Source organism: Corvus brachyrhynchos, unplaced genomic scaffold (assembly GCF_000691975.1).
Source record: "Corvus brachyrhynchos isolate BGI_N302 unplaced genomic scaffold, ASM69197v1 scaffold94, whole genome shotgun sequence".
In the NCBI taxonomy this organism is placed as follows: domain Eukaryota; kingdom Metazoa; phylum Chordata; class Aves; order Passeriformes; family Corvidae; genus Corvus; species Corvus brachyrhynchos.
This window is the reverse complement of record NW_008238330.1, coordinates 4,443,326-4,459,187: the sequence shown is the minus strand read 5'-3', so window position 1 is coordinate 4,459,187 and position 15,862 is coordinate 4,443,326. Positions and strand designations below refer to the sequence as shown.

The window sequence follows — 15,862 nt, the reverse complement described above, 5'->3', positions numbered from 1 at the left end:
CCCCCCCCCCCCCCTTTTCTTTTCTTCTCTATCCTGCCGTGTAATTGAGTATCTAAAGTAAGGAACTTTTTGATCTAAAAAATCAATTCCTTTGTTCAAACATACCCTAGGATGAAGGATGAATTCAGTATCTGGAAAAGTTAACTGAACCACACAGTATGACTATAACCGAGAACTTGTAATGATTTCAGGAAAATGAAAGCCTTTTTCATCTCTAACTTGGATGACTCCAAGATCTGACTCATTATATTGCTAATAACTGGGCAGCACAGCAGGGATCTGCATGATCTGTGGTAATGTTCAGAGTCTTCCAGTAGGACAGTAGTGTTTTCCTGTAGCATCTCCAGTCATCATCCTTATTTGGTCCATCTGAAGAGATGGAAGGCAAAACACTCTTTTAAAAAGAAGCACAACTAAGCTAATTAAGAAAATAACCATCACGTTTTCGAACAACAGTTCATTGGAACTAGTGCCTGTTCTCTGTGATGAAGAGAGCAATTAGAGATTTAATTACTAGAGTTTATCAAATAGCAGTGACTTTTTTACTTAATCTGTGTGTTCTTCCCCATCAGAGAACTTGCCTTGAGCCTTTGTGTTATGTGACCCTTTGTGTTGCTGAGATCATTAGCCCTCTCTGGCTGGACACAGCTACACCAGGTGCTCTGTTGGTGAGGTTGCTACAGGACATTGTTAGAAAGGGAAGAAAATGGAGAGGAGGAACCCTGGCAGGCTGCTCCTGCACATTGTGCTGGCCTGTAGCATATTGCTTTTCATCCCCAGATTGCCATGCCCTTTGCAAAGACATCCTTTTCATCAATTTGGAGACAAGCAGCATAAGAAAGGAAAGATTAAAGGACTTTCCATTTAAGAAAGAAAAAAGTGACTAGCAAAGACAGGTATGTAGACCTAATCTTCATCACTGCTAAAGACTGCATCCATGGGACTCACTCCCTTCTAATAGAGGATAAATGTAGGTCATCACTTTACTCTTTCTGAGGTTTTCCTCTGAGACTGGCTTTCACTGCAAATTTTTACTCTTTCAAAGAGCAATTTAAAGATGGACATATCTATTTAAAATAAAGAATTCTTCAAAGAGCAGTAAAAAGAAAACTATTGGCATTTCTCTTTCTTTCTTTCCTCTCACAAAACCAGCTAATATTTCAGGTCCAAATAAGGATGTTAAAGGGTGGCAGTTTTCCTATCACCAATAGCTTTCACCTTCTTTGAAGGAAATAAAAAGGAGTAGTAACCATTTTCTCCCTCTTTACTGATCATTTTTTACTCATTTTAATATCTTATTTATGTGCTTAGTGATATGGTCACTTTAAAGCTGTTGCCATGACAATAAAAGCTAAATGTTAAGAGTTCTTTTCAGAAATAGCCTTATTTTCTGGTAATCACTTACTTGTGTCATCGTTGTAGCAAATGCATTTTCCCCTGCACTGAAACTATTGAGGGCTGGGAGTGCTGAACTAAGAGTTGAGAGAGGTGAGTAGCCTTTTCACCAGCAGAACCTGGGTAGTTCTTTCGCTCTTAACAAAAATGGGATAATGATGATTTTTGGCCCGCACATGTGCCAATAGGACAAGTAGACTCAGAGACTGAATGGCTCTGTTATGCTTTTCTAACGTACTTGCAGTTCCTCTGGACACACTATCAGTGCTGACAAAATCAAAAAAGTTTAAACCAAAGACTAATTATTATGCTTGACTTTGTACAACACACTTAGAAATAATCACAGCTCAGACACTCAATTCCTGCAAGTGATAATGCTTCTGATGGTATTTAAAGACTTTGCACATTAAGAGGGTGGAGAAAGTCTCTGAAGTTTTTCCTCACCAAAGAAAATCCCCTCAAGAGAATAAAGGTTGAATTCAGAGAGTGTCATATTCCTATTAATAGCCAAATGGGAGATGAATGAATCTGATCAAATCCTGTAATTATTACCAGGAGATATTGATGAAATCTCAGTGTAATTTTCTATTCCTAATTTCTTTTCCTATATATAACAGTCTGCAAAGTGCTTCAGGGTGCCTTTCAATGAAAGTAGCAGATATTAGTGCGAGATTTATCATGTTTTGATTATGATAATCTACTTCTTCTTTATAAGCATTCTGTGGTATGTAAAGAAGAAATGCATTATACATGTATCAGCAAATGACATATTCAAAGTAATGATAAGATTCTGTATCATTATTAATTTGCTTATATAATGATTTAATACAACCAGACTTCTGCTACTGGAGTAATTTATTTTCTGTGATTTTGTTAGACTTCACTTAATTATCAGTCCAGCCATACAAAGTAAAACAAATGAAGAATATACTACAGGTAGGAATGGAATAAATTTTAAAAGATATGGTTTCATGAGTTGGGGAATTGAAGTTATTTTGATAATATAAATAAAACACCTGCTGGACTGGAAACATAGTGTTAAGCATATGTAATTTAGTGATTAGCAGTGGTTTGAAGAATGCAAACTCCAAAGTATCACCATTCCAAACGTCTACAACTTTCCACCTCTCACAAGACCCAGCTTTTTACTATGTAAGCACCTCTGTATTAATCCCTGCATTTCCATAATCTATTTGAGGGAGGTATAAAGCAGTTTAGTCCAGTTAGAGTCTGCAAACAAATTCCTGTAAAAACATTGTGAAGAGCACAGACATACAAAATACTGGTATTTTCCCTCATCTAAAAATATCTGGCAAGAATTTTATTTATATTAAAAATGCTAAGAAGAATGAATATTACAGACAATTTAATGAACAATGCAATTTTGGCAGCAAATGTAATAATCTGGAAGTGAGTTACTTGGAAATATGCAAGGTCTAATTAACAGGATTAAAACCAGGGCAAACAAAAACTAGGATTAAAGCAAATCTAACTAACTCTTGAAAGGTTTTGATAAAATTTAGCTAACTTTTTAATAGACATACTGTGCAGCACAAAAGCCATGCTTTTAGATTCACCCTGTACCCAGGTGAATTCCATCTGCCCTTTGGAATTAAAAACTGCAAACCATATACTCTAGGACAAAAGTTTTTATTTCCACTGGATTTTGCTGTTCTCCGGGATTCTTGTGGCTCTTTTGTCCCTTTCCCGCATATCTTGTCACCTCAGATGCCCTTATATGTTAAGTTGGAGCTAATGACTCATCCTTGATTTGTCTGACAAGGGGTATTATGGAGAATTTCTCATTACTGTACAGGGTCATAAAAACTGACAGATGATCATAACTCAATTTAAGTTTTTTTTTAACACACTGGCATTAGACAGGATAAGATCCTAGGAAATACGTGGTTCCTAATGGCAAAAGAAGGAGGAACTTTTACAGTTAAGACTGATCTTAAGGCAATTAAACTTCTCTAGCATGCATAAAATATTTTTACTTTTGAGAGCACTCACCTCCTGAAAGTCCAAACAATTTGATGAAAGATCATCTAATTCCAGCACCCAAATTACAAACATAAATCCATACTTTTATTTCTATTAGTAAAGATTGATTATACCAAAGACATGAAACTGATGGTGCAGCATTCACAAGTAATCCTTGCTTAGAAATTACAAAAGAATGCATTGATCAGATTAAATTAATTTAAGGGGAGATACACTGAGAAAGTGGTCAGAAATATGTCTCATTTAAAAAATATATCAGGAAGGAGACTGAAGAAGTTGACACTGGTTCTACAGAACTTTCTTGCCTGAAAGGACTTCTTGACTTTCCTTTCAAATAGGAGTTTGTGAGAAGCTGAATAACCACAGCAAAGGTGAATAATGGAGAGAGCAAATGGGGCTCTGCTTTCTTTTGAACAATGTGGAACCAGTTTCCTGCAAAAATCTGCCTTTTCTGAGTATATGCTCATATCCTCCTTCCAAAAGACCAGTGGAGACAGAAAGTCTCTTCAAGCAGAGCAGCTCCTCTTACAAACTTCAATTCTTTAGTGTTATTTCAAAGAAGTAATGGAAATTCTTCTCTTCATTTGAGGTCTAGCAACTCTTCTGACTTGATTGCTAATTTTTCTGATTTCCATACTCAGATATTCTAAGAATGAAATCTAGGAATTCTACCCTGCTGTAATTGATCTTTGCATCTGTCAACAATTTAATCAATTTTATGTCTGAATTTTAATTTTTTTTAAGTAAGTCAGGGAACCTATGTGGCATTTCCTTTAGAAGAAATGCTAAATTGGGATGTCCCTTTCACCTTGGTTACAGAGACAAAATTACTTGGGATTCAGCTGAAGCCAAGAAAAGAAACTTCTGTGAACATAGAGCTGAAAATGGATGATATGGGAATTTTCAAAGGAAAAATTGACATTGGAAAGGGCAACAGCTTGCTCAAATAATTTTTCTATAGTATTTCAATTTCATTTGGCATTTTAAAATCAGCACTATTATTTGATCTCAAAATATTTCAAAATTTGAAAATTCTTTAAAAAAAATAGTTTATAAAAATATTAACAATATCCCATAATTAACAATGTCCAAAAAGCTTTTTAGTCACCCTAAAATTTGAATTGCTTTGTTTTATGACAGAAATGAGAAAACTCTCCTCTGAATAAGTGTAATCAATTGAAGGACAATAAATTAAATGCTCCGTTCAGCTACTCAACTTGCCCCAGAAAATTAAATCTATATTTAGATATTTAATTATATAAATCTATATTTATGATTTCTATATTGCTTTGTCTAAGAGAAACCTACATTTATTCCATGATCCCATCACAGATGCCGAACCTTCCCATGGAACAGCACCTACTTTAGCTCTGAGGGAAGATAATAATGAAGGACTCTACTGAGTATTACCACCTGTTTTAAAAATTACCTAACTTAAAACACCAAGAATTTTAATTACACTTTTGTCTATCTGAATGCATTACAGTGATGATAATAATTTACTGTGTGGACAGTAGAAGCACTTATCTAACAAAATGTGTGTTTTCTGCACTACTGATTGCACAGTTGCAAGGTCTATGCAAATAAATGATGAATTCTTTACTTCATCTATTCTACTGACTAGCCACAAGCCTTTGGCTCACGTCCCATCAAGCTATCAGACCAAATGTACTTCTGGTAGGATTTTTAGGGCACAAGGATCTGTATTGGAAGAAATATTAAAAATCTCAGAGCAGCAGCTCAGAGGCTTAATTTCTTGGAGTTCTTGACAACTTTGACAGTTTTATTTTGTGTGACTGAAAGAGCTAAATAAAAATAATTGACTATGGCATGACAAAATAACAGATGGCTATAGTTAATGCTGACTTCAGCCCCTACATGCCAGTTGAGTTCAATATGGCACTGAAGTGCATAACTTTGTGTTGAATTTGGTCCAGAAGACTGAAAGAAGTATGGTACTTCCTGCATCCAGAAAATGTCAGTAAAACCCATTTGTATAAGCATCTACCACTACTCCTACCCTTCCACTGGCATTTGCTGCAGTGTTCCTCCTCACACCCCATCTATGCATATACTTCATACAAAACTGAAACCAATCTATGGCAGGCACGTTGGGAATATAAGGATGCTGTGATTTAGGTCACGTCTTGAGCTGCTTGTATAGCTTTGACACCAAGCATTTAGGGAAAAGGTCTCTATTGATCACAACCTGGAACAGAGCACTTGATTAGGCAACCTCACAAAATCTCCATATGTATGAGAATTATGACCAAAAAGGGCAACAAAGCAGGTGGAGGGTCTGCAGTACAAGTCCAATGAAGAGCAGCTGAGGGATCTGGGGTTATTTAGCCTAGAGAAAAGGAGGCTCAGGAGAGACCTTATCACTCTCTACAGCTACCTGAGAGGAGGTTGTAGAAAAGTGGGGGTTAGAGTCTTCTCCCAGGACAAGGACAAGAGGACAAGAGGAAATGGCCTCCAGTTGCATCAAAAGTGGCTTAGATTGGAAAAACATCACAGGTGACGTTTTGGATGACGGAAAATTTAAGTTACTTGCTAAACATCACATACAAAAAAACATACCAGCACCCCTCTTCTAAATAATTATCTAAGTAGCCAATAAAGAGGCAAAATATAGGAGAAGTAGCAATGTCTCATATTATTAAAATTCCACATTACTATTTGACTATTTATTTCCTTTCTGTAAAGGCCCCTACCACATATGTGCTGATTTTTAAGAAAACGTAGGTATTTGAGTCTATTTTTCAGTAAGCTCTCTCCATTCTACCTGACCCCAAAATTTAATTGTACCAACCACAACATCTTACTTTCTATATCTATAATCAGTTCACACTCTTTAAATACTGTATTTTAAGGGTATTGCACATAATCTGTGTCCCCTCAGAAGACCCCAGTTTCAGTCCTTAGAGGCAACTTTCACATTGAACTTTAATTTTGTCTCCAGTCTCAGCCCCAGAAGGTTGCTTCCCATTTTACTTTCATGAGTGTGTGGAAGAAGGCAAATCCCCAGTAGCAACCCTTCTCTCAAAGTGGTACTTACCCCATCAGGACAGATGACCAGTTTTATTTAGTCTTTCTTACATAGCACACAGCTTGTACGTCTGTAGCTCTTTTCTCCTGACAAGGATTTCCTAACCTACTGCTGTTCGAAGCTGGAATCACTGGTCCTACAAATTATTATTTCTTCTTTCTGCTTATCTAATAGATAGAAAACTTGTTTCTAACTGAAAAATGATCAGTAAAAGCAATCTAAAACTGAATTCCACATCAGGACTGTGAAATTTTTCATGCTGTTGTAATCATTTGTTAGACCTATGGAAGGTAGGTCCTGCAAATGGTGAGTAAATGGGGAATAAAGAGATACTTAAAATATGCCAAAGTTAAATGGAAGAAGAAATTTGTAACAACTGTCACTAAAAAACCACCATACCGAAATGAAACCTTAAAGGATTATCTACAAATTGAGCTATAAACATAATGAATGATGTTTCTATGTCTACTGAGGAAGGAGAGTGGGGTCTATTATCATGAAAGCACTCTAGTTAGAAGAAGAATTAAATATCCCACTACAAAATATTTTAAATGTACACCCATTCATCAGAAATAATTATTTGAAAGTGAATGCTCCAAGATATTCAAGCACATTTAAAGCAATGGTGCAGCATAATTAACAGAGGTCTTTATTTGTTATGTAAACACTTTGCTATCAAGCACAAGCAAAACTAGGATACTTTCCTCCGGTAGTAAACATGCACATATATCTCTCAGAATTGATTTAATTTCAATTAAGTTCCTTTTTTACTGCTTTTGCTAAAAAGATGGATGACCTTGGTTTATAGTGATATGCAAATTTACCTGTAGGTTAATTTCTTCCTGACCTTTTTGTGTTTTTATGATATCATTACCTCTTGTATGTGTGTGTGTATATCTCCACACACAGTGGAGTAACTGAGGAAATGAGAAAGGATACTACACAAGGTACTTACTGAAGTTTCTAAAAAAATTGTGATTCCTGAAATGTGTACAACTGTGTCAGCTCAAGAGGCAGCTGGGTTATGTGGGACTCTACACAGACATTCTCTCACTGCAGTTACTCTGAGCATTATGAGAAAACTCAGTGATGGAGATTAGGATTTGAGCCACAGGGAAGGCATGGTATGCCACACTTTGTGCTAAATATTAGGCCAAATGCAGATGCCCTTGTTCAGAAAAATCTGTTTGTCTGCACTGACTGTAGAATGTCAAGCATTTGTTTAGCGTTTTGTTGGTCACACTTATACAGGATTAGTGATATATTCATTAGCCAGACTGCTCCACTTTATTGCTCTGATGGGTTTCCATTATCCTTTCTGTTAGCCTTTGAGCTCAACTTTCCTTACATTACACATCACCACTTTTTTTCTCGACAAAAGACTGGCACAGACTTAGCAGAATTCACCATTCATTTCCTAACACAATTTCATCTGAGCTGAGCCTGTCTTTTCCTAGCACAATACTTGATGAACTCCCCCAAGATTTTTACTACCAAGTCTACTGTGACAGCCCTGACTGCATAGACTAAAATGGCTCTGGGCCACATGTTTCTAACAACCTGCAACAATATGGTCATGAACAAAGGAGGCTGATGATGAAGTGAGCGAGATTCTCCATCCCTCTTATCTATAAGAATGGTGCTTTTCAGGACTCCAAGCAATTCTGGGTTGATTTTACAGGGAAGCTGACCCTGAAGCAATCGGGTTGTGCTTCTCTGGTATTTCAGAGTGTGACATTTTTTATCAGCATTAGGTGAAGACAGAAATTAAAATATAATGTAACATAGGTCCAGAGGCCTAGGGTTCACAGTATTCACAGAGGGTACCCTGAGAGCCTTGCCAAGGTTAAGCTGCATTTCAATGGATAGGTACGTTAATTTGCCAAATGTTGATGCTTCTTTTCTGACAGCTTAAACATAGTTTACTGCAGATGCTTCTTGCCTTAAAACAATGAGATAACTATTGTGTCATGGGCTTAGGGATACCAAGTCTATCACTTCTACCTATAGCAAAGACTATGCAGGCAATGCAAGAAAGGTTGCAGTCACTGATGACAGCTCTCTGCTACTGCAGGCAGCCACCTCACCTAATCTCTTGCAGAATCTGAACATATCTGCACTAGTTTAATCCAGGAGGGAGATAATTTTCTTTACAGTAGCTCCTGTGGTGTTGTTTTTGGATTTGTGAGCAAACCAGTACAACATAGGGATGTTTTTGTTATTGATCAGCCTTTTCTGCTTCTCACATCATCATGTGAAGGAGGAAGGTGAGATATTCAGTGATGGCATTTGTCTTCCCAAGCAGTCTTTACACATGATGGAGCCCTGCTTTCCTGGGGATAGCTGAAGGCCTGCTTGCCCACGGGAAGTGGTGAATGCATTCCCTACTTTGCTTTGCTCAAGCATGCAGCTTTTGCTTTAGCTGATAAACTGCCTCTATCTCAACCCACAAGATTTTGGACTTTTCCAGGTCTCTCTTTCACCCCAGTGAGAGGCTGTGAGCAAACTGCTGTGTTGAATTTAACAGCCTGCTTAGGAAGAATTTGCCTGTTCTTCCCCCCTACTCTTATCTAAAAGCTATTCCAGAATGGCATTGTTAATTGAAAATGTTACAAAGTACACAGTGCTTGCATCATCCATTTATAGACCTGTTTTCCATGACTCTGTTAAATCTTTTCCTGAATCCCTGTCTGCTTGCACAGCCTCCTTTGGCAGCCAGTTCCAAAAGTTCACTAGTGTAAAGTAGTACATTTTCTCCACCTGTTTAAATCAGGTCTTACCCCAGATAGCAGGTTGGTACCAGCTTTTGGCATCTTTGCTCTGCTTGTGTGCACTGTGCAATGGTGTTCTCTTGCATGTGAACTTCCCATCTTTTTTTTCCTCTGGCAAAAGACAAGAAGTGGTTCTATGTGTATGTAACAACAATACCCCTGTTCTTTCTGAGCAGGTTATTCCACTGCCCTTAAGGGCAAACCAGAAATCGGGCCAGCAAGGAAATTATGTTCACATTATATAACAAATCACTAAATCACAGAATGGTTGGGATTGGAAGGGGCCTCCAGAGATCATCTAGTCTGACCCCCTTCATAATCTTCCAGAAAGGCATGAGTTAATAATTTTAAAAGATCTTTTTCTTTAAAAAAACTCCATGTTTACAAACAATAATAATATGGTTTAAGATTATAGAGGAGTCACTGATAACAAAGCAACAGAACCTGGAGGTTTGCCAATACATCCTTCAGCTGTATCAATATAATTTATACTGAATTTTTATGTATTTATACAAGGTCATAAGTGATTTGCAAGCATCAGAAGTGGAAACTGAAATTAGGTAAGAATCATGAGGAAGTAGGTGCTATAAATTTTCAAAGTAAATCACTAGAAGGTTCTTAAGAAAGTTGAGTAAGTTAAGAAAGTTAAGTAAAGGCAGGTTGAGTTAGTAGGCTAAAAAACCAAGTACACAATTTTCTTCATTGTACAACTAAATGAAAGATATAACTAGAGATATAATCATCAGTATGTCCATTTCCTCCTACAAACTTGAGCTATTTCAGTCACACATTGTTATGTTTGTCACCTATAAATAAGTGCTCCATATATAAATTCTCTCAGTTAGAAGACAGAATCAGAAGCTGAAATACTACTGTGATAATGAAAGCAAAAAGAAAATAATGTTTTGCCTACATATTGATTCCTTATAATATATATTTCATCATGTTTTGCAGATGACAAGAGCAAAACTGACATTGAGTCAGAGAAGAAACAGACCCTGAATTTTACTAAGAACTGCAGTTTGTTCAGTCTGCTTATCCACGGAAAGTGAACCCACTCATAATCCACCACAAAACTGTTGAATTTTTGTAGGAAACAAAACCAGCTGCCAGAAAGACAAGAAAATGTTTCCAGATGCTATTCTTTTTCCTATTTACTGAGGGGTTTTTTGTTTGGTTGGATTTTTTTGTGAAGTTGTTTCTTTTCTATTGATTTATTTCATCTCATGATAGGCAAAAAAATGTCAACAAATAAACATATTTTGAATCACAGAATTTTCTTAACTTCTCTCAGTATTTATTTCAAAATACTGAAAATATTAGGCCTGTAATTTTACAAGGACTTTATAGCCAATCATATCATTGCATCATTTTGCAACTAAATGAAATCCGATGATTTGCAACTAAATGAATCCCAAATTTCAGGAAATGCACATAAGTCAAAACCAGCACATCACTTGACAAATTTTAGTAAAAAATACCTGGAAGATCCCAGTACTATGAAGCCTAACCCCTTCAGCTTGGACAGCATATTGGATATACAAGAGCTGAAAAGTTATTCCTTACCTATTTCCTATAAATGAAAGAAGAAATAAGAATCTGAGGCATGCACTAGTAGTGTGCTGTAACTTTCAATGCCTTTACTTCAGACTTTTCCATCCTCTCTATAACTAGAGTGCTCTTCCATGGCAACAGGAGAGAAGGCCAATTCTACAAAACGTTGTTAGAAATACCTGATTTATTCAGCAACAGCTGGCTTAAATCGAATGTTCCAGTCTTTGAAAGGGTACCTGTTGTCCTTACCACATTACATCATGACAGCGGTCAAACTCAGGCACAGGGTCTTCAAAGGAATTCCGGGATGTCCATCCTTGGAGGTTCTGACCTCAAATGGACACAGTCCTCAGCCAGTTTGATTCCACCATCCCTGAGCATCAGGTTGGACTACAAGACCTCAGGAGGCCACTCCCAGGCTGAATTACTCTATGATCTGATGAGTGTAGATGAGTATAGTGCAAGAGCTAAGCACCCTCAAAGAGTCTCCAAAATTATTTGTCTTTAGGAAAAGTATTTAATAAGCTTTTGCTGCCAAGCTCGGTTTCTTCAATGATTTTCTCAGTTCTTTATCTTAGAGTTAAGCAGGTCAATGTCTACCTTCATTCCAAACATCATTTTGCTTTTTTTCATCTTTCAGAACAGAAGATGACATTTTTTCCTGTTTATTATTTAGGTTTGTTCTGCTTCACAATCATCACATATAATTTAACACTTAATAATAACAGTGATAATAATAAGGTAATAATCAATCTTCCTGAGCTTTCTGTTCACATTTTTCATCTCCTATCTGCTCTCTTGATTCAAGAGATTTACATCAGTTGATGTTATTTATGTTGTTGGCTTTTAAAGGTCCTTAAAGGAATATATCATTTTTCTGTTTTTAATGTCAGGGATTAAAAATTTCTTTTTCTGGGCTTTGGTCTTTTTTCTTGAATGAAATGACAGAAAAACATAAGATCAGTTTTAAGAGCATTATTTGTAAGTGTTCTGTGCAAATCAGGAGTTTGGTTTTGATTCCAGAGTCCTAGGAAATCCTTTAAACACTTCTAACACAATATTGTTTCAGGAATAAGTATCTTAGATTTAACATAAGATACTTGAATTCATTCTCTTTTCCAAAATGTTTTAACTCAACAGATGAACTCTTGACCATTAAATGTTATTATGACATATTTTGTCATACCTAGCAAATAACTGGTTTTAGACATGAGATTACATGTTTAGTCATAGCATTTTAAACATTTCTCTTTCATAGAAATAATAGCTACAAATCCATTTGTGCTTTTACAGAAGCAGGAAAAAATTTTTGCATGATAGATATAGGTTTTTATACTTACTGTATTTTTTTCATCACATTGCCTAACAGCAGATTTTAGTTTATTAATTTTATATTTACCTGCTTGCTTGAAAATGTTTCAAAAATTTGTTTTTTCATTTTTCTTTGCTTTCTCTTTATTAATTTATATAAATAAATATACACTCAGATACTTCCATAAAGGCAAGTGCATAATTTAAACAGCAGACCTAAGTCATAACTCAAGGAAGATTTTGCTTCCCTAATCTACAATTAATGTAATCTTGTAATCAACTTCAACTTGACCAAAAGCTGAGCAAAAGATATTAATTGTGATAAAGGAATACACATCATTAACTGTCCTGAGATATTGGTTTAGATAAAATAATTTCTTCCTAGTAAATCACTTCTTTTTCAGCAAAATATGAAAAAAAAAAAAGCCATCTAAATTCCATCAGGAAACTGGCTCATATAGACACACTTGTACTGTGAAGAATCCATGTAGCATTTTAATTTCAATTTAAAGACTGTTGAAAAAAAACTTGAGATAAGAATGCAACAGATTACCTTAGACCTGGTTTATTACATCTCCATTGCATACTCAGACAGCTCTTAGAAACTTTGCAGGATCTCCAGGGACTGTGTTTCCTATATGTAACAATTATCATAAGTATAGTGTTTTGCATGTGAACAGGAGGCAGGGGAAAGAAAAATAGAAAGAAAAATAGAGGAGGGGGGGTGAGGGTTGGGGGAGGCAAAGACAGTTGCAGCTGGGACAAAATATCTAGCCATAATTAATTACAGACAAGTAGTAATTTTGAATTCTTAGGGCAATCCAGGAGGGAAACATGAATGGTAACTAAGATAAACCCACACCTAGCCCATGATATTAAAACAATTTATAGAATTTAAGCTTTTTCTACAAGGCTAACTACAGGGAAAAAAAAAGTAAAAGCAGTCTCCCTTTTCTCTAGGTGAGCAGAACCATTGCTTTTTTCCTCAATTTCCACACTTTATGAAAGGTTACATGATTGCTTTGAGTTTTTTTCACAGACAGTGTAAGTCATTTTCCTTTTTACAGTAAAATAATACATTATGTATGTAACAATCATTCCCAGGCAAACACAATGCTGCAGGTGAGTCTTGCCTATTTTTCTGTTTCTTTATCAGGCCTTTTGCAGTGGTAAGAATCTGCTGGGCAAAATGAGAAAAAGACAAGGAAAAATTCTTCCTTCAAATGTTGAGGTTTAGCAACTACCTTAGTGATGAACTGACAGGATGTTTTGATCAATTACTCTGAAGACTATATTCCAAACAAGTCTGAGACCTGATACAAATGATGTACCTTAAGGGCTTCTTGAGTTCTCTCTTCCCCAAGACCCCTCACTCTCCCCCCCATATGACTATTTCCATTCTTCTCCTTATATCTATGTATCTATATATATCTCCTGGTACACCAAAGAACAAACAGTGAAAACAGATATATCTTTTGTTTACACTGCAGGCTTAACACCTTCAGCTTGATGGACTCCCTTGTGATTGTTTCAGCTAAAATATGACTGCTAATAGTAATAACAGCCAAGCATGTGCTGCAGGCTTCATCTACCCTATAACACAGGTTGTCATATATTTCATATGTCTTTACATCTGACTGCACTGATTCAGAAATAAAAAAGTCAGGGAAGTCCTACAATTTAAGAAGAAAATACTTCTCTTCAAGACTTAAGCAGAGCCAGGTACTGAGTGAAAGACATCAGGCTGGTCAGCATTGGGGTGATTTCATCTTCATGGCATGGCACTGAGGGCAGAGTCATTAGTCTTTAAGTTAGCCCATAAATAAAAGGTGGAAGAGGAGAAAATAATAGGCAGCTGAAAGTTCTGCAGTGCACAGTGCTCAATGTACTCTGCCCTTACCTGACAAGCTGTGACAGTAAGGTCATTTGCTTTAAAGCTAAGACTACAAGCTTTTCATTCAGACTAAAAAGTCTGCATCTTTCTATGCAAAATATAGTTGACATTTTTGTTCTTGCTCACTTTATTTGTCACTCACACTAATCATGAAGTTTAATAACGAAAAGAATACAAATGTGCTGGGAATTATATTCAGATCATCTGCATGGTAAAATTAAAAGTCACGTATCTGCCTTTTCACCTGCTAATCCGTAAACCTCTCAGAAATTTCTTAGACTATCCTGAGAAAGATAGGACACTTCTAATAACAGCAAGAATATGCCAGAGAGTAATAATTACAAATACCTAATTGTGATAGATTTTTTTTCAGTGCCACTGTTGAATGATTCTCTAACTTTAAAAGACCTGGATGACACCATCTGTCTGTGACTAGTTGGAACTGAAGTCAGGAAAACCTGAACAGCAGCACTCAGAAGTGAGGTTGTCAGCAGGATGAACACTCACTTTTTGTCTCCCAATTAGAGAACACAAGGATAACGTCCTGTCATCACTCTCCCCTTTAAGTTCATTCATTATTGCTAGCACTGAGAAATGAATGAATCTGAAGTCAAATGGGAATCATCCTCATCCTTAAGAGGTTGTTAGAGCTTGACCATTTTCACATTTACAGCAAGGTAAAAGACTCTGCTCATGATGTATGAGGCATTACAGAATGCTGTTTCCTCATTCTTAGTTTTGTATTGATTGCAGGAAGAAAAATCATTGTAACTGCACAATAAGTACACAGGATTGCATACATAACACTGAGTAAGAAGGGGTATTTTAACAAAGAAAAGGCAGGTTGCCAAAGAGTTATTTTGCCCGCATTTTCCCATGTTTTCAGATTTGGAGAAAGTTAAGACTTTGTTCCTCACATGTCTGTTCACTGCCGTTAGCCACAAGCCTTAAGGGGAATGTTTTCTTTACTCCCAGTGAGTAGCATGATAGCTGAAGTCCAAGGAGGATCAGCTTTCTATAAACAAGGCCTGAATCAAGTCCTGAAGGTGAATAATACAGAAGAGAAAACAGAGAAAACACAAGTAAAATGGGAAAGTTTCATGATTCATTGAACCTTGAAACTTCTAAACCCCTTAATCTGTATTGGTCCGGGCTGGAAATCTGTCAGTTCCTGTGAGCTACATACCATGGCTGCTGTCAGTACTTGCACGGAACATCTCTAAAAGAGAAAGAGCAATCTATATGACCCTATGTTTGTCTGGATCCTGGACTAGAGCTGCCAGCTCATTAGAAATACAACACAAACATTAGGGGCAACTCCAGACAGCAGGTATTGTCCTTCAAAGTCCACATAAAAGCAATAGCCTGAAAACTTACTGTGCAAGAGATGCTATGCCCTTCATCTGCCCTTGGATTGAATTTTAAATCACTCAAATCAGTCTTACATACACATTTATGGTAGTGAATGCACAGCACTGAGGAAAAAAACAGTCTTTTTTTGTTTGTAGACAGCCTTGCTTAATAAAACCCTGGATTTTGGCTAAAGTTCTGTGGTGGTACTAAGGCACAAGTAAAGGAGAATTTGAAAGCTGCTACTCAGCACATCTGTAGCATGGCCAAGTGTTCCATTTCAAAATTTCCATCTCTCAAACTTTTAATCTGTTGTTTTCAGTAACAAAATCATTCAGCCTTTTCTTGTGGAAGAAATAAAGAACAGGAATGCATAATGAACAAACACAAGGTACATACAGTTTCTATAAACAAAAACATTGAACAAGTTATAAAAACAAGAGGACGGAATGCATTTAAGGAAGATTTCACATTTTTCAGCATGCAAACTCTGTTTCAATATTGCACACCAGCTACATCTGATGAGTACAGCTG

General features: G+C 36.5%; 1 protein-coding gene across 1 annotated transcript in view; it reads right to left on the bottom strand.

Moving 5' to 3' along the window:
* The window catches only part of CNTNAP2 (contactin associated protein-like 2), a 1,035,043-nt gene that overhangs the window by 163,939 nt on the left and 855,242 nt on the right, over window positions 1–15,862 (bottom strand). The window lies entirely within an intron of this gene.